Consider the following 24962-nt stretch of genomic DNA (forward strand, 5'->3'; position numbering starts at 1 on the left):
AGTCCCTCCATCTCTACTCTGTCATCCTCTATCAGCCCCATAGACATTGGTCAGTCCCTCCATCTCTACTCTGTCATCCTCTATCAGTCCCATAGACATTGGTCAGTCCCTCCATCTCTACTCTGTCATCCTCTATCAGTCCCATAGACACTGGTCAGTCCCTACTTGACAGGCTCGTTGAATATGCTCTCTCATCTGTATAGTACACCACACCCAGTTAGGTGCACGTGTAAAGAGCTTTCATGATGGCGTGAGTCTCCTCGCAGCCTGCCGGCCCGTGATTGGTCTGAGTCAGCACGTGGTCGTGTATGATGACAAATGTAGTTGTCAGAATGGATCAATATTTAATTAAATATCACGATTTGTTGCGAACTTTGAAATAATTCACAGTGGGGATCAAACTTGATCATAATAAACACATTTTTATGCCCAAAACTAAAAACATTTTATTTGGCTGTTCTGGCGATCGTAATTTATATAGGCTTTCTAAGGCAGACCAGGGCAGACCACCGCTAGGTTGCTACTTATCATTTATATATATACTAGATGACGGCAGGGGGCGCTGTTTTGAAGCCACCGAGTCTCCATCTTGGCACTAACCCACCTTGGGAAGCTATTGAAATGCATTTACTAATGTCTACATTGTTTTATCCAAGTTTATTCTATTACAGAATTATATTATGTGAGCTAATGATAGACATAAAGAATGCTAAAATCTATATTTTTAAATCCTTGAAGAATAATTTTTCGAAGCAACTAATGTTGCTGTCCCCGCTACAACAACAAAATACTTAAATACATGTAATTTTGTCCTTGAAACATTTATTTTGAAATACTGTAGAATTCCATTCATTCCGTCGGAGGACTACTTTTCTGAGGAGTGCCAATATGGCCGACCCAGTGGCTTCAAAGCCTGTCATTGGCCAATACATAGCATCAGCAATCCAGGGTTTATATATAGTGCATTCGAAAAGTATTCAGACCCTTTGACTTTTTCCACATATTGTTACGTTACAGCCTTATTCTAAAATGGATGAAATAGATTTTTTTCTCTCATCAATTTACACACAATATCCCATAATGACAAAGCAAAAACAGGTTTTTAGAAATTCAAAAACTGAAATATCACATTTACATAAGTATTCAGACCCTTTACTCAGTACTTTGTTGAAGCACCTTTGGCAGCGATTACAGCCTCGATTCGTCTTAGGTATGACACTACAAGCTTCTCTGCAGATCCTCTCAAGCTCTGTCAGGCTGGGCCACTCAAGCACATTTACAGGCTTATCCCAAAGCCACTCCTGTGTTGTCTTGGCTGTGTGCTTAGGGTTGTTGACCCGTTGGAAGGTGAACCTGCGTCCCAGTCTGAGGTCCTGAGTGCTCTGGAGCAGGTTTTCATCAAAGATCTCTCTCTGTACTTTGCTCAGTTCATCTTTCCCTCGATCATGACTACAGTCCCTGCCGCTGAAAAACATCCCCACAGCATGACGATGCCACCACCATGCTTCACCGTAGGGATGGTGCCAGGTTTCCTCCAGATGTGACGCTTGGCATTCAGGCCAAAGAGTTCCATCTTGGTTTCAAGCTCAAGGAAGAGTCTTGGTGATTCCAAACTTCTGCCATTTAAGAATGATGGAGGCCACTTTGGAGACCTTCAATGCTGCAGAAATGTTTTGGTACCCTTCCCCAGATCTGTTGCTCGACACAATCCTGTCTCAGAGCTCTACGGACAATTCCTTCGACCTCATGGCTTGGTTTTTGCTCTGACATGTACTGTCAACTGTGGGACCTTATATAGACAGGTGCGTGCCTTTCCAAATCATGTCCAATCAATTGAAGTTAGCACAGGTGGACTCCAATCAAGTTGTAGAAACATCTCAAGGATGATCAATGGGAACAGGATGCACTTTCCGAATGCACTGTATATCATTGGTTGCTACTCAGTAGCTGACCAGCAGAGCTTGTGACTTCACACTCCAGACCGGACACGGTGGGCCTGGAAATTACATGATCAATAGATGTTACCTGATCATGAGAAGAATGCAGTTCCTTGCTGTATAACCCTGATGATAGAGCTACATGTGCGCTATTGTTTTGCATGGAATAATCTGAAATGTGTAGTTCTGACTAGGCTCTACAAGACGTGATGATATTACAACTAAATAGTTAACATTTATTTAACAATCCCTTGAAAACATCACACAGTTGTCAATGGTTTTAGTGGAGCTGTGCGTCTCCTTGCCCCCCAGCAGGGAAATGGAACGCTCTGCACCTTATTGTGACGTTTTATTGACTACGACCTATACACACTTGTTATTTTCAATCAGATGGGGATGTCAAAGTACAATCAGTCTCATGGCTGACAATGGCACGTTATGCTGTTGTGTATTAGTGTTAAACCATCTACAGGCCTAGTAGGATACTTTGTCACCTGGAGAAGAAAGGAATCACAGTCTGGATCATCTACTTATTGGTGTTTGGTGTTTAAGGTTGGATCCAATACAATTAGTCATCCATAAGGAACAAAGGATCAATTACAATTTCATTTTAAATGACATCCTCACAAATATGAATGACCTTTTGACCCTAATGACAAGGACGTGTTGAGTCATGAACACAACCTGTAACAGTTACAAGTCACATAGCACCAGCCAACAACTTGGGGATATTAGAGCTTCAAGTGACATTTTGGCCAACAAATAGAGGCTGGATCATTGTGGTACGTATGTGTGGTATTAATGGATATTTGACATTTTAATTATAATGCGTCATTTTCAGAAACTAATTACAACACAGTACCAATTACACCTTGCTAAAAGCTTTCCCCTGTCATCTTTTCCCTTACTGACCTGCCTCTCTTTGTCACAGAATGTCTAAGCTAAGTGACTCCAGAAAGGTAGGTGACTCCAGAAAGGTAGGTGACTCCAGAAAGGTAGGTGACTCCAGAAAGGTAGGTGACTCCAGAAAGGTAGGTGACTCCAGAAAGGTGACTCCAGAAAGGTAGGTGACTCCAGAAAGGTAGGTGACTGCAGAAAGGTAGGTGACTCCAGAAAGGTGACTGCAGAAAGGTAGGTGACTCCAGAAAGGTGACTGCAGAAAGGTAGGTGACTCCAGAAAGGTAGGTGACTGCAGAAAGGTAGGTGACTCCAGAAAGGTAGGTGACTCCAGAAAGGTAGGTGACTCCAGAAAGGTAGGTGACTGCAGAAAGGTAGGTGACTCCAGAAAGGTAGGTGACTCCAGAAAGGTAGGTGACTCCAGAAAGGTAGGTGACTCAAGAAAAGTGGAACTCATTTTGAGGCTCTTTTCATGGGGTGCATTGTTGAAATGGCTTTTCAGGGATTGGTGACCACAGGTTGGTTGACGTTATTCACACTGGGGCCATAATAATGCCTTTCAGCCGGCGCTTTTATCCCAGTGATACTTTTGAGTATGTGACCCCAGTGGTACAGTAGGTAGGAAGCAGAACTGCTCCATTAAGACCCTATGTGTCACTTTAGACTCCTGCTAGCAACACACACACACACACACACACACACACACCACTGCAAGGCAATGCCTCACCTATCCCCTGGGACCACTCAACTGAACACTTGTTTATGTTCTATTCCAGACCATGTTCACCTCCTTCCACATCCTTCTCCTAGAGGAGGTCGTTGGTACACATCAATACGTGGTAATTAGTGTAGTTCTGTGAAATGGAGGTCGGAGGGATGCATTTGACGACTCATATCACTACTGCAAGGATACTGATGTTGTGAAGCACTTGTTGTGGTATGTTTATGTCATGAAAGCAAATAAATCCTATTTAATTAGTGTTTTTTAATAATTGTAACCATGATAAATTGACAAAATATATCATTTAGAGTTTGGCTATTGAGATTTCAACTAAAAAGGGGAATGTATCATTTGAAAACACTTCACTTCACATGTCTGGAGAGGCATATTGTTGCAGTGTAGACTATGCTGCATAGATTACTGATAATGAATGTGATTCTACCTGGTCTGAATCCAATGCGATGGCACTGAACTGAGGAGGGGAATGAAAGACCTTACGACTTGCGGCTGATTTATAAATGGGAATAGATTTCCCTGTGTAATGTTAACCCTCATTAACAGAGCACAGAGAACATGGACTCTGTCAGTCTGTCTCTATTTCTCTCCTCTCTCACTCCCTCTCTCTCTCTCCCTCTCTCCTCTCTCTCTCTCTCCCTCTCTCCTCTCTCTCTCTCTCTCTCTCCTTATGATTGAGTATTGCTCTGTTCGGTAGACTGTGATTTTTCTGTGATCTGATAGGGGTGTCAGTGGATGGACTGTGAACTCTGAGAGACTCTGGGTTGAGGTCAGTGATAAAGTAGTCTACAGTACTACTGCCAAGAGATGAACTATATGTGTACCTACCATAGGAGTCCCCTCGAAGCCTGCCATTGACTATGTACATACCCAGCGTGCGACAGAGCTGCAGGAGTTGTGACCCGTTTTTGTTGGTTATGTTGTCGTCGTTGTGCCTAGGGGGGGCATATGGGGGAGGGAATGCTGTCACCTCCAGGTAGGTGTTTGTCCCCTTGTGTGCTGAGGGTGTCAGGTTCTTGTCCAGTTCTGGCATTTAAGTTGCCACAGACTAGTACGTGTCCCTGGGCCTGGTAATGATTGATTTCCCCCTCCAGGATGGAGAAGCTGTCTTCATTCAAGTATAGGGATTCTAGTGGGGGGATATAGGTAGCACACAGGAGGACATTTTTCTCTGTTGAAATCATTTCCTTTTGAATTTCTATACTGTATATCAGATTTTTTGGGGGTGAAGTCCAGGTTCCTGCTCTTTAAGCCTAAGTCATATGACCTCAGTCCTTGGATATTACAGGATGAGATAGTGAAGGCTTTGTGTTCCATAAAGTGTTGAATGTTGTTAGTCGTGTGGTTTGGCCTCAGACCAGTAAGTGTGAGCAGAGCCTGCTGAGCATCTGGTACATGCCATTGGCTTGGGCTAGTGTAAGAGTGGGGGTTGGGCCTGTTTGCCCACTCACGCCTTGGGTGTATGTGTGACTTTCATGTTGAGGCCCTCTTTGCAGGAGTGGGGGGCATGTGGTGGGCAGGAGGGGCATAGGTCTGATCTGAGAGGGCCTAAATGGGGTGTGGGCATGGTTGACTTGGGGGGGGGGAGGGGTGTTAATTGGTTGGGGTGGGGGTGTGTATGTGGCTGGTGGTGTTGTGGTCTGGATGTAGGTCCTCTCATGGTGGGTCCTCTATGTGTAGGTCCGGGGGGGGGGGGGGGGGGGGGCAGGTCTGGGTGAGTGTCTGTTGCTCTGTTAATCCTGTGTGAGGTGTTGGGGCTGCGGTTGAGTGCCATGTCCTTTAGGGTCCGGGCGAAGGTGGGCACTCCTGCCTTGTATAGGTGGACCTGGTCGTAAAGGCTGTTCAAGTCCAGGGTGGAGTGGTGGGCCAGGTAGACATTTGGTTTTGAGGCACAGTCACGGGAAATACTTGCGTTTACCCGCTGTATGGTAGCAGGGTGGAAGTCTTTTCGTGGTAGCAGGGTGTAGAAGAAGCTTTTCAATCACTCCCTTGAGTGCTGTGGCCACCCTTTCCTGCTGTGTTCTCAGGTCATTTGTGCCTGTGTGTATTATTATGTGGCTGGGTGACCCTAGTTGGTCCTCAGACAGAAGGTCTAGGGCGTGCTGGGTGTTTGGACACCTGAGTTTAGACACTGTGTGTTTGGGAAACAGCTTTTTTTAAGTAGCATGGTAACAGTCCCTCCAGCCCCAGGTGTTAACTACCATCTCTCCTCATGGTCCTGTTCACAGAGCTACAGATTCAGCTGAGGAGGAAGAGGAGAAGGAGATTATGAAGATGAGGAGGAGAAGGAAGGAGAGTAGAGGGCTGGGAAACAGTGTAAATACCTCTCTCTATTCAGCCCACCAGGTGATGTACAGAATACCTCTCTCTATTCAACCCACAGGTGATTGATGTACAGAATACCTCTCTTTATTCAGCCAACCAGGTAATGTACAGAATACCTCTCTCTATTCAGCCCTCCCGGTGATGTACAGAATACCTCTCTCTATTCAACCCACAGGTGATTGATGTACAGAATACCTCTCTTTATTCAGCCAACCAGGTAATGTACAGAATACCTCTCTCTATTCAGCCCTCCCGGTGATGTACAGAATACCTCTCTCTATTCAGCCCACCAGGTGATGTACAGAATACCTCTCTCTATTCAGCCCACCAGGTGATGTACAGAATAGCTCTCTCTATTCAGCCCACCAGGTGATGTACAGAATAGCTCTCTCTATTCAGCCAACCAGGTGATGTACAGAATACCTCTCTCTATTCAGCCCACCAGGTGATGTACAGAATACCTCTCTCTATTCAGCCCACCAGGTGATGTACAGAATACCTCTCTCTATTCAGCCCACCAGGTGATGTACAGAATAGCTCTCTCTATTCAGCCCACCAGGTGATGTACAGAATAGCTCTCTCTATTCAGCCCACCAGGTGATGTACAGAATACCTCCCTCTATTCAGCCCTCCAGACATACACACACACACACACACACACACACACACACACACACACACACACACACACCCCTGTGAGTAAAGTAGAATATTAATGGGGGTAATCTCTGGTGTACATCTCAGAGGGAGGGAGATGCTGTGAGGAATACTACCAGGTAGTCTGGTTCTCCAGGGGCTTCTGCAGCTGTGCTAACACCCACATGTTATCTCAGAGTTGACTAGCACGCATAACATTCGTAGCATACATAAAGTCTATAGAAACACTACATAGATCTAGCTATAAGCTTATGACATACTGTATAAAAAGGCTTTGTGAAACATACATCGTCTTTGTAAGCAAGTCATCTAGTCTCCAAACGTATATATCTTACTGTATAAAAAGCATTTATAAAACACACATAATGTCTTTGTAAGCTGCATATACCAGTAGATGCTTCACAGGTCATCTACTGTATTCTCTAAACACATATGTTACTGTATAAAGGCTGTATAGAGTGGATCCTCGATGACTCATCTTCAGACTACAGCTTTATGTCGGAGTTGTCACAGAGCGTTTAAAGCCTGGCTAGTTCTGAAATGATGAACACACAAGTGTTGTATTTGGTCCAACAGCCAATCAGGATCCTAATAAACTTAACCAAACCACATTCATCCAGTAAGTTGTAGGTGCAGGGTCAAAATAAGATGAATAAAACATAGATACCAGCACTGTTGAATGCTCCTGAAGTTTATTGATGGTCTTCACAAGTTGTCCAGAAGGTCTGCACAAATCCAGGCTCACCTGTGTGGGGGAGGGAGGGAGGGAGGGAGGGAGGGAGGGAGGGAGGGAGGGAGGGAGGGAGGGAGGGAGGGAGGGAGGGAGGGAGGGAGGGAGGGAGGGAGGGAGGGAGGGGGAGAGGGAGAGGGAGAGAGAGTCTGGATTGTATTTATTATGGAATACCGTAGACTTTTTGTTACAGAAAATGAAAGACAAGCGTTTCCCATTGGACAAGTTAAGGTAGTCCCTCCTTGTTCCAGTCTGTTTTCTTCCTTTCAATGCGTAATAAATACAACCCTGGCAGATCACAAAGGCCTCGGTTTGTCCAGCTGGGACTCCAGCATGAGGCGACCTATCATCCGCGGCCGGGTGTCACATCTGCCAGTTTGGGGGATGATTAATGATAAAGGGTAAGAGGCAGCTCTGTGCTCCCTGCCAGACCTGGGTTCAAATACTGTTCTAACTCCTTTTACTTACTTTATCTGTGCCCAATTGAGCTTGGCTGGTGAAATGGGACCAGTAGAAAAGTCCCACAACTGCAAACCCTGTGCGAAACCACTCCAGCCACTCCAGCAATCACTCAAAGTATTTGAACCCAGGTCTGATGCTCGGAGCGCTGTGTTGTTAGTGGACCTGTGTTCTTTCTGAACCATGACTAGTTGGTGCTGTCAGAGGAGATTTAAGATGAGGAGGCTGTGTGTGTGTGTGTGTGTGTGTGTGTGTGTGTGTGTGTGTGTGTGTGTGTGTGTGTGCCACAGCGGGCCTAGTGAAGCTCACAACAGGAGACCAGGATGAGTGATCGACCCACTGCCATCGCCACCAATTAAACAGTGGCTCCGTTCACCTTGGACGGACATGTGTATATGTGTGTGTGTGTGTGTGTGTGTGTGTGTGTGTGTGTGTGTGTGTGTGTGTGTGTGTGTGTGTGTGTGTGTGTGTGTGTGTGTGTGTGTGTGTGTGTGTGTGTGTGTGTGTGTGTGTGTGTGTGTGTGTGTGTGGTGTGTGTGTGTGTGTGTGTGTCTCACTGCCTGTGTGTCTCAGTTCATGTGTGTGTGGTCCAACAATGTCCACGCTGACAGTGACACTGCCCTAACAAATAGCGCTTAGCCCTAACAAATACCTGTCTGTCTGTCTGTCTGTCTGTCTGTCTGTCTGTCTTTCTGTCTGTCTGTCACCCCTGGGGGAGTAGGGAGAACAGCTGTAAGGCATTAGGAGGATGGGACATCACCTACCGTGTTCCAAATGGCACCCTACCCCCTACATATAGTGAACTACTTTTAACTAGAAGGGAATAGAGTCCCATTTGGGATGCAGAAAACATCAACAGGGACACAACATTACAATTAGTCACCAGTAATCACAATTCTTTCAACAAGGTATTTTACAATGGAACTTGTAAGGCATGTTATGTATGTACCTCATAGAAAGTGCTATCAAACTAGTTTCTAGTTTTAGAGAACTTTTTCTTCATAACGTTAAGGACACTGTAGAGGAAATTATTTCCTGTCTAATGAAGGTCATGTTTAACACACTGCTTATCTAGACTATTTCTGGCTTTGTGCCGACATGCTGAACTTATGCACAACGTGAACACTGTCATTTTGTATGTTGAGTTCCAAGGATGAAGAGACAGTGCTATGAACACAAAGTAGATTTAATCACAATGTAATTCTGATTGGACTAGGTTATGATAGTTGGATCTGATTGGACTAGGTCATGATCATTTGATTTGATTGGACTAGGTCATGATCATTTGATCTGATTGGACAAGGTCATGATCATTTGATCTGATTGGACAAGGTCATGATCATTTGATCTGATTGGACAAGGTCAGGATAATTTGATCTGATTGGACTAGGTCATGATCATTTGATCTGATTGGACTAGGTCAGGATAATTTGATCTGATTGGACTAGGTCATGATCATTTGATCTGATTGGACTAGGTCATGATCATTTGATCTGATTGGACTAGGTCAGGATAATTTGATCTGATTAGACTAGGTCAAATAATATAAATGGTTTGATATCACAGACTATTACCTCTCCCTCTACCTCCCTCTCTATCTTTAGCTCCACTCCCTTTCCTGTTCCATCTCCCCTTTCTCTCCCACCTTCTCTCCCTCCCTTTCTTGCTTCTTCCATCTCCCCTGTCCCTTCCCTCCTCCTCCCCGTCTGCAGATTTCAACAGAGAAAAGAGGAGCTCGTTGGAGTATGAACGAAACACCAGAGGGTGCCAAAGCTTTTTCTGTTTGAAGTGTGATGACCACCACTCTGAAGTGTGATGACCACCACTCTGTTGGAAGTGTGATGACCACCACTCTGTTTGAAGTGTGATGACCACCACTCTGTTGGAAGTGTGATGACCACCACTCTGTTGGAAGTGTGATGACCACCACTCTGTTTGAAGTGTGATGACCACCACTCTGTTGGAAGTGTGATGACCACCACTCTGTTTGAAGTGTGATGACCACCAGTCTGTTGGAAGTGTGATGACCACCACTCTGTTTGAAGTGTGATGACCACCACTCTGTTTGAAGTGTGATGACCACCACTCTGTTGGAAGTGTGATGACCACCATTCTGTTTGAAGTGTGATGACCACCACTCTGTTGGAAGTGTGATGACCACCACTCTGTTGGAAGTGTGATGACCACCACTCTGTTTGAAGTGTGATGACCACCACTCTGTTGGAAGTGTGATGACCACCACTCTGTTGGAAGTGTGATGACCACCACTCTATCTGAAGTGTGATGACCACCACTCTGTTTGAAGTGTGATGACCACCAGTCTGTTGGAAGTGTGATGACCACCACTCTGTTTGAAGTGTGATGACCACCACTCTGTCTGAAGTGTGATGACCACCACTCTGTTGGAAGTGTGATGACCACCACTCTGTTGGAAGTGTGATGACCACCACTCTGTTGGAAGTGTGATGACCACCACTCTGTTGGAAGTGTGATGACCACCAGTCTGTTTGAAGTGTGATGACCACCACTCTGTCTGAAGTGTGATGACCACCACTCTTCTCTACCTTTAATTCCCAGTGTTACATATAAAGGTCATTTCCAGTGAGCGCTCCATATGAAAACCCAGGTGAGGTTTGCTTTAATCATATAATCATTCAAACTCATTTAGAGGAAGAGGATCGTTAAGAAAGTAATTAAATTAAATTACTATGTTCAGTGGTGTAAAGTATTTAAGTAAAAATACTTTAAAGTACTACTTAAGTAGTTGTTTTGGGTATCTGTACTTTACTATTTATATTTGTGACAACTTTTACTTTTACTTCACTGCATTCCTAAAGAAAATATATACTTTTTACATCCCTGACACCCAAAATGTATTTTGGAACGCATAGCCGGACAGGAAAATGGTCCAATTCAAGCACTTATCAAGAGAACATCCATGGTCATCCCTACTGCCTCTGATCTGGCGGACTCATTAAACAAAGAACATCCCTGCTCATCTCTACTGCCTCTGATCTGGTGAACTCATTAAACAAAGAACATCCCTGGTTATCCCTACTGCCTCTGATCTGGCGGACTCATTAAACAGAGAATATCCCTGGTTATCCCTACTGCCTCTGATCTGGCGGACTCATTAAACAGAGAATATCCCTGGTTATCCCTACTGCCTCTGATCTGGCGGACTCATTAAACAGAGAACATCCCTGGTTATCTCTACTGCCTCTGATCTGGCGGACTCATTAAACAGAGAATATCCCTGGTCATCCCCTGCCTCTGATCTGGCGGACTCATTAAACACAAATGCTTCATTTGTAAATGATGTCTGAGTGTGCCCCTGGATATACTAAAATAAAAATAAATAAGAAAATCGTGCCATCTAGTTTGCTTAACATAAAGAATTTGAAATGATTTATACTTTTACTTTGATTCTTAAGTATGTTGTAGCAATTACATTTACTTTTGACACATAAGTATATTTAAAACCAAATACGTTTACACTTTTACTCAAGTAGTATTTTACTGGGTGAGTAATTTTCTATTAAGTTATCTTTACTTTTACTCAATTATGACAACTGGGTAATTTTTCCACCACTGACTATGTCACAACATGTTGATACAATGCTGTTACTAGTTTAAGTACAGCATTACTTCACAGCTATAAGAGTAACTTCATGTTAAGTGTACCTCAATGCATTAATTAAAACTAGGCTTAATATATTTCATATGTGACTTTTCTACCCAGAAAGCAACACAGGCAACTGTGAAGCTGTTGTTGTGAACGCTTACCATCATAGAATTATAGGAACTCTATGGTAACCATCACCCTCCCTGACTAAGCAAATGCCCTCCATATGGAAGTGAAAGATACCGCTGAGAACACGCACGCGCACACACACACACACACACACACACACACACACACACACACACACACACACACACACACACACACACACACACACACACACACACACAGAGTGAGATACCACTGTGGACACTCTTAGCTATATGGGTTTGCTGTATGTGCTCGCGTCTCCCTTTCACAGCTCAGGTTTTAGTGACAATGGACAAGAGCCCAAAAAATAGTTGAATGAAACAGACCTGGGTTCAAATAATATTTGAAATCCTTCAAACACATATCTGGGCTTGATTAAGCTTGCCTGGCACAAAGGCACCAATAGGATAGTCACAAAACTGCAAACCCCTTCCAGCTGGCACTCTTAGCAGGCTAAAGCTGAAACTAGTTGAAAGATTTTGAATATATTTGAATCCACATGTGGAATGAAAATCCTGTCGTTATCATCTGAGCCCCTGGCAGAAGGAGGAATGTTATTTTTGATTCACTGTGCAAGCAGGTAGAAGCAGAGAGCTGAAGACGTGAGCATGCTTAATGAAACTTGTTTCCACACACGTGCTACTGCTCTGGCTGAGGCTGTGACTGCCATGGTTTTGGGAGAATAACTTTGGTAACACTTTACTTCAAATATGCATGTCAGCGATTGCTAGGAGGGGCAGTAGGAGTCAGGCGCAGAGAGCAGAGGTAAGGAAAAGTGTGTTTATTCCTTAATTACGAAAACGGTCGACGCCAACACCACCGGCGTGAATAACAAAGTGCCCAAATACAACGGGTCCACAGTACGCATATAAAACAACACATGCAGATCGCCAGCACATCCAACAAAAAAAGCACTCTGACGAAAATGATCCCGCACAAACCTGGGCGGGCTAAACAGGCTTAAATAACCATAAATCAAGAGACACAAATAAGGAACAGGTGCAAACAATAAGACATACCAACCGAAAAGGAAAAAGGGATCAGCGGCGGCTAGTAGGCCGGCGACGACGACCGCCGAGCGCCGCCCGAGCAGGCAGGGGAGCCACCTTCGGTAGGATTCGTGACAATGCAGGTGTCATGTGTTTTCGGCCCTGCGATAGACTGGTGTCCTGTCCAAGGGGTGTACTTGTACATCAAGCTGCGTCAGGCTACAAAAACAGGAGATAGAATAGTGTCCTGTCCAGGGGTTCTAAGGCACTGCATCTCAGTGCTAGAGGCGTCACTACAGACACCCTGGTTCGAATCCAGGCTGTATCACAACCGCCGTGATTGGGAGTCCCATAGGGCGGCGCACAATTGGCCCAGCGTCGTCCGGGTTTGGCCGGTGTAATAATGTGATCTGATTGGACTAGGTCATGATAATTTGATCTGATTGAACTAGGTCATGATTGAGGCCAATGGTGATTTTAAAACAGTTACAAGAGTCCAGTGACTGTGATAGGAGAAAACTGAGGATGGATCAACAACATTGTAGTTACTTCACACTACTAACGTAATTGACAGAGTGAAAAAAAGGCAGCCTGTACAGAATACAAATATTCCAAAACATGCATCCTTTTTGCAATAAGGCACATAAGTAGTAGTGCATAAAATGTGGCAAAGCAATTCACTCTTTATCCTGAATACAAAGTATTATGTTTGCGGCAATTCCAATACAACACATTACTGAGTACCACTTTCCATATTTTCAAGCATAGTGATGGCTGCATCATGTTATGGGTATGTTTGTAATCGTTAAGGACTGGGGAGTTTTTCAGGATAACATTTTTACAGAATGGAGGTAAGCATAGGCAAAATCCTAGAGCAAAACCTGGTTCAGTCTGCCTTCCAACAGACACAGGGAGTTGAATTCACCTTTCAGCAGGACAATAACCTAAAACACAAGGTCAAATCTACCCTGGAATGTCTTACAAAGAAGACAATGAATTTGCCTGAGTGGCTGAGTTACAGTTTTGACTTGAATCTACTTGAACATCTACGGCAAGACTTGAAAATGGTTGTCTAGCAATGATCAACAACAAATCTATTGGTCCATCCTCAATTTTTCTTCTATCACAGCCATTAAACTCTGTAACTGTTTTAAAGTCACCATTGGCCTCATGGTGAAATCCCTGAGTGGTTTCCTTCCTCTCCGGCAACAGAGTTAGGAAGGACACCTGTATCTTTGTAGTGACTGGGTGTAATGATAAACCATCTAAAGTGTAATTAATAACTTCACCATGCTCAAAGGGATATTCAATATCTGCTTTTTAATTTTTTAACAATCTAGGTGCCCTTCTTTGCAAGGCATTGGAAAACCTCCATGGTCTTTGTGGTTTAATCTAAGGGACCTTACAGATAATTGTATGTGTGGTGTTCAGAGATGAGGAAGTCATTCAAAAATCATATTAAACACTATTATTGCACACAGGTTCAATGCAACTTACTATATGACTTGTTAAGCACATTTTATTCCTGAACTTATTTAGCCTTGCCATAACAAAGGGGTTGAATACATATTGACTCAAGACATTCCAGTTATTAATGTTTTATGAATTTGTAAAAATTACTGAAAACATAATTCCACTTTGACGTTATGGGGTATTGTGTGTAGGCCTGTGACCCCGAAAAAATCCAAATGTACTCAATGTTGGCTGTAACACTGCAACATGTGGAAAAAGTCAAGGGATGTGATTACTGTCTGAAGGCTCCATGATACAGCAGCTGTCTGATTCCTCTAGGAGTTACAACCTTGATATTTAGGACATACTGTATCTGTAGTTCATTCACTCATCAGCTGTTTTTCCCTCTATAAGACAGTCAATTACTGGAATTCCTTCTTTGGCCGCTTTCAAAACCTTTCCTGGAAAATAGCACATTTTGTGTTTTTCAATTTTTTCCTGCATAGCGCTCATGGACAGTCAATATATGATATGATATGATATGATATGAGAGAGAGAGAGAGAGAGCAAGAGAGAGGGAGAGAGCGAGAGATGGCGACAGAGGGAGAGAGCGAGAGAGATGGCAACAGAGGGAGAGAGAGAGGGAGAGAGAGAGAGAGAGCAAGAGATGGCGACAGAGAGAGAGAGAGAGAGAGAGAGCAAGAGATGGTGAGAGAGAGAGAGAGCAAGAGATGGCGAGAGAGGGAGAGAGAGAGAGCAAGAGATGGTGAGAGAGGGAGAGAGCGCGAGAGATGGCAACAGAGGGAGAGAGCGCGAGAGATGGCAACAGAGGGAGTGAGAGAGGGAGAGAGAGAGAGCAAGCGATGGTAACAAAGAGGGAGAGAGAGAGAGAGCAAGAGATGGCGAGAGAGGGAGAGAGAGAGAGAGAGAGAGCAAGAGATGGCGAGAGAGGGAGAGAGAGAGAGAGATGGCAACAGAGGGAGAGAGCGCGAGAGATGGCGACAGAGGGAGAGAGAGCGAAAGATGGCAACAGAGAGGGAGAGAGAGGGAGAGAGAGAGAGAGCAAAAGATGGTGAGAGAGGGAGAGAGAGCAAGAGATGGAGAGAGAGAGAGAGCAAGAGATGGAGAGAGAGAGAGCAAGAGATGGTGACAGAGAGAGAGATAGAGATAGCGAGAGAGAGAGAAATAGCGAGAGAGATAGAGATAGCGAGAGAGAGAGAAATAGCGAGAGAGAGAGAGATAGCGAGAGAGAGATAGCGAGAGAAAGAGAGGGACAGAGGGAGAGGGAGATCAAATACCATTAAGTGCCTCACGTGTTTGATTTATTTAATGAGGTGTATATTTTCAAAGCCAGTCTTTACATAATACATGGTCATATCAGTTGAGGACTGAAGCTACTGCATATTAATTATACATGGAGGTCACCAGAGAGACATTAGCATCGCCAGCAGCAGAGGCAGCAGCAGGCTCACGTCTTCATCTGTTTCTCCAAGCATGCGTCCCAAATGGCACCCTATTCTCTATATAGTGCACTACTTTTGACCAGAGCCCTATGGACACTGGTCAAAAGTAGTGCACTATATAGGAATTAGGATGTCATTTGTGAGGCAGCCTGGTGCTGCTGGTGCTGCTGTTGCTCAGGTGTGCGTGCAGGGATACAGGGATATCTCCTGATTGTGGCCTGTCAGATGTGTCTCAGCTGATTGTTGAGTTAATTGTGTCGGTTTCAATGAACACCTCTGTGACATTTAAACCACAGGGTCCCCGGGCGAGATGTACATGTGACAGAAGAAACAGAGAAGCATCTGTAGACAGTGCATAAGTACATAATAATAGGAATTTTCTTCTTCTCTTCCTCTCCTTTGCTTCTCTCCTCCCTGATTGATCTGTGGAGGATGGTGATTTGTTTTACGGTTGTGATGGAGGACAAAGATGAATCACACTGGTTAGCAGACCTGGATTCAAACACAATTTGAAATCATTCAAACATTTCATGCATTTTCTCAAGCCTGTCTGGAATAACATACTATTCAAAATACCATTTGAACCCAGCTCTGCTGCTTAGCAGCGCTGCAATATGAAGATTGTCTCAGAGAGATCTGTGGTAGCCGGTGCCAAGACATGACTCCCCACGCGGCTGGCCGGCCAGCTCGGCCAATGACAGCTGTCTGATATGTCTGGTGTGGATTAACTGAAAGATTATTTCAGCGGTAGCAGTTTCTCTGGCCGAGGAGTCGCGTTCCCTTGGATGATTCACTGTGTCCCCGAACCATATGCACTGCTTCTATGAAGCATCCAACAAGCGGAGATGGAAGCTAATCAAACCAGTTAGATTTAAATTAGAGTACAGTTCAAGGACAAGGTTAAACAAATATGTTTATTCATGTTTAGGATTGAGAAATATTTATATTATTCATAGAATTAATGCAAAGACAAAATATCTGTGTCCTTTCATAGCGTTTATGTTCATGGCCATTATTACTAAATTAATGATATGTACCCATTGTTTTGAAGAATATAACCTGGCTCATGAGCTTAGTTCATCTGTCGTACCCCTTCAGGACCCCCCAAAAAGATTGTTTACCCCACTGTTTGTAATAATGTAAATGTAAACAAAGCCTCAAAACATGGTTAAAAATATAATTTTGATTTCATGGACGGTCAGTCCTTGCATCCATAGCTCTGTCTATGAATTTGAGAGTAGTAACATTCTTACAGCCCCATCACTGAGCCTTTTACTGAAACAGTGGCGGGAAGTTCGCATTATTGTTTCAACTGTGGATTTCCCCTTTAACGTGCATGGTGCATGGAACAAAAGTACACCTACTTAAAAATGTGAATAAATGATGTGCTAGGAAAAAAATCTTGTTTTAACATTCAAGCTTTCGACATGAACAGTATAGCAAAGAAAACAGTTGATTTCTACCCAAACACTGTTAGTGTAGAAGATGCAGAAGATTAGTGGTTAATTGCTCTGATTAACATATATTAACCAGATTATTACCAGATTATTAGGCCTACCCTAGTCTAAACGCCAGATGGCATGTCCTTCTACAATTGTTCCTGTGTTTATGACTGTGTAGAACAGCCATTCATGTCATGGCATTTCTTCTGTAACATGTAAAACAGACTCAGATATTAGATATTGTTCACAATAATCCATCATTTTCAACTCATGCTATTTCCAACTCTTGTGGAACCCCCCCCCCCCCCCCCAGAAAGACACAGTGTTGTATTATTAATTAAATTATCTAAATAGCCCCTGTTCTTTGGAGAGAAATGAAATAATGCCGTACCGGTATAGCCTAACTATCTGATTCATTTAATATTCTTCCCACCACAGCAAAATCAGACTCAGAACAGAAATGAAATGATAAACCTTTCCACTAATGCAGAGTAAAAAGGTTTATCCACCCAGGTCCCATGCTGTTCTATTCCCTATGTAGTGCACTACTTTTGACCAGGGCCCATAGGGAACCCGCTAGCCAAACGTAGTACACTGTATAGGGAACAGGGTACCATTTGAGCCGTGGCCTATGTTCCATGCAGCTACGGCCTCCAGTGATGACCAGTCAAATTGGATTAAGTCTGTGGTGGCTTGGGGGTTCTCTACAGCTGCTGCTGCTTGATAGGGGGGTTTAGGTGAGCTGCAAAGTGTTAACTTGGCCCCACTTAAAAGACTAGCACAGACACACATTTATATTCTATAGCCAAACACTGGCACTGGCAGGTTACAATGGCAGCCGAGTAGGATAGTAGTCATGTCGCTAATGAAAAATACTGCAGAAAATCTATATATCTGGAGTGGAGGTTGTTTGTTTAAATTGATATTAATCATGTACATTACTCTCTACTGTCTCTGCTACTACTCTACTGTGTTATAAGGATAAAGACTGCTACTACGACTACTACTACTACTACTACTACTACAACTACTGTGTTATAAGGATAAAGACTACTACTACTACTACTACTGTGTTATAATTATTAAGACTACTACTACTACTACTACTACTGTGTATAAGGATAAAGACTACCACAACTACTACTGTGTTATAAGGATAAAGACTACTACTACTACTACTACTACTACTACTACAACTACTATGTTATAAGGGTAATGACTACTACTACTACTACTGTGTTATAATGATAATGACTACTACTACTACTACTACTGTGTTATAAGGATAAAGACTACTACTACTACTACTACTACTACTACTACTGTGTAATAAGGATAAAGACTACTACTACTACTACTACTACTACTACTACTGTGTTATAAGGATAAAGACTACTACTACTACTACTGTGTTATAAGGATAAAGACTACTACTACTACTACTACTACTACAACTACTACTGTGTAATAAGGATAAAGACTACTACTACAACTCTACTGTGTAATAAGGATAAAGACTACTACTACTACTACTACTACTGTGTAATAAGGATAAAGACTACTACTACTACTACTACTACTGTGTAATAAGGATAAATACTACTACTACAACTCTACTGTGTAATAAGGATAAAGACTACTACTACTACAACTGTGTAATAAGGATAAAGACTACTACTACTACTACTACTACTACTACTACTACTACTACTGTGTTATAGGGATAAAGACTACTACTACTACTACTACTACAACTACTACTGTGTAATAAAGACAACTACAACTCTACTGTGTTATAATGAATAAGAATACTACTACTACTACTACTACTACTACTACTACTGCTGTGTAATAACAATAAAGACTACTACTACTACTACAACTACTAATGTGCAGTAAGGATAAAGACTACTACTACTACTCTACTGTGTAATAAGGATAAAGACTACTACTACTACTACTCTACTGTCTAATAAGGCTAAAGACTACTACTACTACAACTCTACTGTGTAATAAGGATAAAGACTACTACTACTACTACTACTGTGTTATAAGGATAAAGACTACTACTACTACTACTACTACTACTACTACTACTGTGTTATAAGGATAAAGACTACCACTACTACTGTGTTATAATGATTAAGACTACTACTACTACTACTACTACTACTACTGTGTATAAGGATAAAGACTACCACAACTACTACTGTGTTATAAGGATAAAGACTACCACAACTACTACTGTGTTATAAGGATAAAGACTACTACTACTACTACTACTACTACTACTACAACTACTATGTTATAAGGATAAAGACTACTACTACTACTGTGTTATAAGGATAAAGACTACTACTACTACTACTACTACTACTGTGTAATAAGGATAAAGACTACTATTACTACAACTCTACTGTGTAATAAGGATAAAGACTACTACTTTTACTCGATTGTGTTATAAGGATAAAGAATGCAACTACTACACTGTGTTATAAGGATAAAGACTACTACTACTACACTGTGTTATAAGGATAAAGACTACTACTACTACTACTACTACTACTACAACTACTACTACTACTACTCTCCTGTGTTATGGTCCCGTGTTGCTCAGTTGGTAGAGCATGGTGTTTGCAACGCCAGGGTTGTGGGTTCGATTCCCACGGGGACCAGTACGAAGAAGAAAAAAAAATGAGAAAAAAAAATGGATGAAATGTATGCATTCACTACTGTAAGTCGCTCTGGATAAGAGCGTCTGCTAAATGACTAAAATGTAAATGTAAAATGTAATAAGGATAAAGACTACTACTACTACTACTACTGTGTTATAAGGATAAAGACAACTACTACTACTACTGTGTAATAAGGATAAAGATAACTACTACTACTGTGTTATAAGGATAAAGACAACTACTACTACTACTGTGTAATAAGGATAAAGATAACTGCTACTACTGTGTAATAAGGATAAAGACTACTACTACTGTGTTATAAGGATAAAGACTACTACTACTACTACTACTCTACTGTGTTATAAAGATAAAGACTACTACTACTACTACTCTACTGTGTAATAAAGATAAAGACTACTACTACTACTACTGTGTTATAAGGATAAAGACTACTACTACTACTACTACTACTACTTTGTTATAAAGTAGTAGTAGTAGTAGTGCCCGCATGTCCTGCATCACTACTCTGGACGGTTCTGACTTAGAATATGTGGACAACTACAAATACCTAGGTGTCTGGTTAGACTGTAAACTCTCCTTCCAGACTCACATCAAACATCTCCAATCCAAAGTTAAATCAAGAATTGGCTTCCTATTTCGCAACAAAGCATCCTTCACTCATGCTGCCAAACATACCCTCGTAAAACTGACCAACCTACCGATCCTCGACTTTGGCGATGTCATTTACAAAATAGCCTCCAATACCCTACTCAACAAACTGGATGCAGTATATCACAGTGCCATCCGTTTTGTCACCAAAGCCCCATATACTACCCACCACTGCGACCTGTTCGCTCTCGTTGGCTGGCCTTCGCTTCATAATCATCGCCAAACCCACTGGCTCCAGGTCATCTACAAGACCCTGCTAGGTAAAGTCCCCCCTTATCTCCGCTCACTGGTCACCATAGCAGCACCCACCTGTAGCACGCGCTCCAGCAGGTATATCTCTCTGGTCACCCCCAAAACCAATTCCTCCTTTGGCCGTCTCTCTTTCCAGTTCTCTGCTGCCAATGACTGGAACGAACTACAAACATCTCTGAAACTAGAAACACTTATCTCCCTCACAAGCTTTAAGCACCAGCAGTCAGATCAGCTCACAGATCACTGCACCTGTACATAGCCCATCTATAATTTAGCCCAAACAACTACCTCTTCCCCTACTGTATTTATTTATTTTATTTTGCTCCTTTGCACCCCATTAACTCTATTTCTACTTTGCACTTTCTTCTACTACAAATCTACCATTCCAGTGTTTTACTTGCTATATTGTATTTACTTTGCCACCATGGACTTTTTTTTGCCTTTACCTCCCTTAACTCACCTCATTTGCTCACATTGTACATAGACTTATTTTTCTGCTGTATTATTGACTGTATATTTGTTTTACTCCATGTGTAACTCTGTGTTGTTGTATGTTGTCGAACTGCTTTGCTTTATCTTGGCCAGGTCGCAATTGTAAATGAGAACTTGTTCTCAACTTGCCTACCTGGTTAAATAAAGGTGAAATAAAATAAAATAAATAAATAAGGACAAAGACTACTACTACTACTACTACTACTACTACTGTGTTATAATGATAAAGATTACTACTACTACTAATGTGTTATAAGGATAAAGACTACTACTACTACTACTGTGTTATAAGCATAAAGTCTACTACTACTACTACTACTACTACTACTACTACTACTACTACTACTGTGTTATAAGGATAAAGACTACTACTACTACTACTACTACTACTACTACTGTGTTATAAGGATAAAGACTACTACTACTACTGTGTTTTAAGGATAAACACTAATACTACTACTACTCTACTGTGTAATAAAGATAAAGACCACTACTACTCTACTGTGTAATAAGGATAAAGACTACTACTACTACTACTACTGTGTTATAAGGATAAAGACTACTACTACTACTACTACTACTCTCCTGTGTTATAGCGATAAAGACTACTACTACTAAGGATAAAGACTACTACTACTACTACTACTGTGTTATAAGGATAAAGACTACTTCTACTCTACTGTGTTATAAGGATAAAGACTACTACTACTACTACTGTGTTATAAGCATAAAGTCTACTACTACTACTACTACTACTACTACTACTACTACTACTACTACTACTACTGTGTTATAAGGATAAAGACTACTACTACTACTACTACTACTACTACTACTGTGTTATAAGGATAAAGACTACTACTACTACTGTGTTTTAAGGATAAACACTAATACTACTAATACTCTACTGTGTAATAAAGATAAAGACCACTACTACTCTACTGTGTAATAAGGATAAAGACTACTACTACTACTACTACTGTGTTATAAGGATAAAGACTACTACTACTACTACTACTACTCTCCTGTGTTATAGCGATAAAGACTACTACTACTAAGGATAAAGACTACTACTACTACTACTACTGTGTTATAAGGATAAAGACTACTTCTACTCTACTGTGTAATAAGGATAAATACTTCTACTACTACTCTCCTGTGTAATAAGGATAAATACTGCTACTACTACAACACTGTGTTATAAGGATAAAGACTACTACTACTACACTGTGTTATAAGGATAAAGATTACTGCTTCTCTACTGTTATAAGGATAAAGACAACTCAATAATACATCATTTTTTCATGTTCTAAATGAAAATGGAAAATGTGTATTTTTTTGTGCGATTTTTTTGTTTTTCACAATAAAAAACATACACACAAACAAAAACATAGAGACTTTCACAAACATTCATAACATCCCTCCTGCCCAGACCCACCAGCTCACACTCCCATCCCCCGTGCCCGCATCACTCTCTGCCACATGGCCTCAAACTGCACCATTTTGTTTCTCTCCGTCGCCCACACACTTTCAACATTTAGATAATAAAGCATTTGACCTTTCCTTTGTGTTAAAGATGGAGGACTGGTTCATTCCCAGTTTTTAATTATACGTGTTTTCAAGATGATTGACGAGAACAGTATGGTAGAAACCATCGGGTATCTCACCGCACCCTTATATGCCATGTCTTGAAATATGCAGACAGACAGATTAAAAGTTAATTTACACTTTAATACTTCTGACGGCAACTTTTTAACTCCAGCCATAACTTTTGGACTTTCTAGCATTCCCAGAAGGCATGAATTATTGAGAAAAATTGAATTTACGTGTAGTGTAGATTGCTTCTTCAATAGATACAGTACAGTGAGGGAAAAACGTATTTGATCACCTGCTGATTTTGTACATTTGCCCACGTACAAAGAAATGATCAGTCTATAATTTTAATGGTAGGTTTATTTGAACAGTGAGAGACAGAATAACAACAAAAAAATCCAGAAAAACGCATGTCAAAAATGTTATAAATTGATTTGCATTTTAATGGGGGAAATAAGTATTTGACCCCCTCTCAATCAGAAAGATTTCTGGCTCCCAGGTGTCTTTTAAACAGGTAACGAGCTGCGATTAGGAGCACACTCTTAAAGGGAATGCTCCTAATCTCAGCTTGTTACCTGTATAAAAGACACCTGTCCACAGAAGCAATCAATCAATCAGATTCCAAACTCTCCACCATGGCCAAGACCAAAGAGCTCTCCATGTCAGGGACAACACTGTAGACCTACACAAGGCTGGAATGGGCTACAAGACCATCGCCAAGCAGCTTGGTGAGTAGGTGACAACAGTTGGTGCGATTATTTGCAAATGGAAGAAACACAAAAGAACTGTCAATCTCCCTCGGCCTGGGGCTCCATGCAAGATCTCACCTCGTGGAGTTGCAATGATCATGAGAAAGGTGAGGAATCAGGCCAGAACTACATGGGAGGATCTTGTCAATGATCTCAAGGCAGCTGGGACCATAGTCACCAAGAAAACAATTGGTAACACACTACGCCGTGAAGGACTGAAATCCTGCAGTTCAAGTTTGCCAATGAACATCTGAATGATTCAGAGGACAACTGGGTGAAAGTGTTGTGGTCAGATGAGACCAAAATGGAGCTCTTTGGCATCAACTCAACTCGCCGTGTTTGGAGGAGGAGGAATGCTGCCTATGACCCCAAGAACACCATCCCCACCGTCAAACATGGAGGTGGAAACATTATGCTTTGAGGGTGTTTTTCTGCTAAGGGGACAGGACAACTTCACCGCATCAAAGGGACGATGGACGGGGCCATGTACCGTCAAATCTTGGGTGAGAACCTCCTTCCCTCAGCCAGGGCATTAAAAATGGGTGTTGGATGGGTATTCCAGCATGACAATGACCCAAAACACACGGCCAAGGCAACAAAGGAGTGGCTCAAGAAGAAGCACATTAAGGTCCTGGAGTGGCCTAGCCAGTCTCCAGACCTTAATCCCATAGAAAATCTGTGGAGGGAGCTGAAGGTTGGAGTTGCCAAACGTCAGCCTCGAAACCTTAATGACTTGGAGAAGATCTGCAAAGAGGAGTGTGACAAAATCCCTCCTGAGATGTGTACAAACCTGGTGGCCAACTACAAGAAACGTCTGACCTCTGTGATTGCCAAAAAGGGTTTTGCCACCAAGTACTAAGTCATGTTTTGCAGAGGGGTCAAATACTTATTTCCCTCATTAAAATGCAAATCAATTTATAACATTTTTGACATGCGTTTTTCTGGATTTTTGTTGTTGTTATTCTGTCTCTCACTGTTCAAATAAACCGTCCATTAATATTATAGACTGATCATTTCTTTGTCAGTGGGCAAACGTACAAAATCAGCAGGGGATCAAATACTTTTTTTCCTCACTGTATATATTGTGAATATTACTCTGTCGTACTTTCATAAGGCATCGACCTAAAGGCTGGAGCTGCCGCTTTCAAGGAGCGTTAGACTAATCCGGACGCTTATAAGAAATCCCGCTACGCCCTCAGACGAACCATCAAACAAGCAAAGCATCAATACAGGACTAAGATTGAATCCTACTACACCGGCTCTGATGCTCGTCCGATGTGGCAGGGCTTGAAAACTATTATGGACTACAAAGGGAAACCCAGATGCGAGCTGCCCAGTGACGTGAGCCTACCAGACGAGCTAAATGCTTTTAATGCTCGCTTCGAGGCAAGCAACACTGAAGAATGCATGAGTGCACCAGCTGTTCTGGATGACTGTGTGATAAAGCTCTCGGTAGCCGATGTGAACAAAACCTTTAAACAGGTCAACATTCACAAAGCCGCTGGGCCAGACGGATTACCAGGACGTGTACTCAAAGCATGCGCGGACCAACTGTCAAGTGTCTTCACTGACATTTTCAACTTCTCCCTGACCGAGTCTGTAATACCTAAATGTTTCAAATAGACCACCATAGTCCCTGTGCCCAAGGAAGTGAACGTAACCTGCCTAAA

At 42.2% G+C, this 24962-nt stretch overlaps 1 non-coding gene across 1 annotated transcript; it reads left to right on the forward strand.

Annotated features, from left to right (window-relative positions):
* The first annotated feature begins 19462 nt into the window (after positions 1-19462).
* Positions 19463-19537, forward strand: trnaa-ugc (transfer RNA alanine (anticodon UGC)). The gene has a single exon. It is a non-coding gene; the product is annotated as a tRNA-Ala (tRNA).
* Positions 19538-24962: the final 5425 nt, after the last annotated feature.

This window comes from Salmo salar, chromosome 01 (genome assembly GCF_965601325.2).
Source record: "Salmo salar chromosome 01, fSalSal1, whole genome shotgun sequence".
NCBI classification, from domain to species: Eukaryota; Metazoa; Chordata; class Actinopteri; order Salmoniformes; family Salmonidae; genus Salmo; species Salmo salar.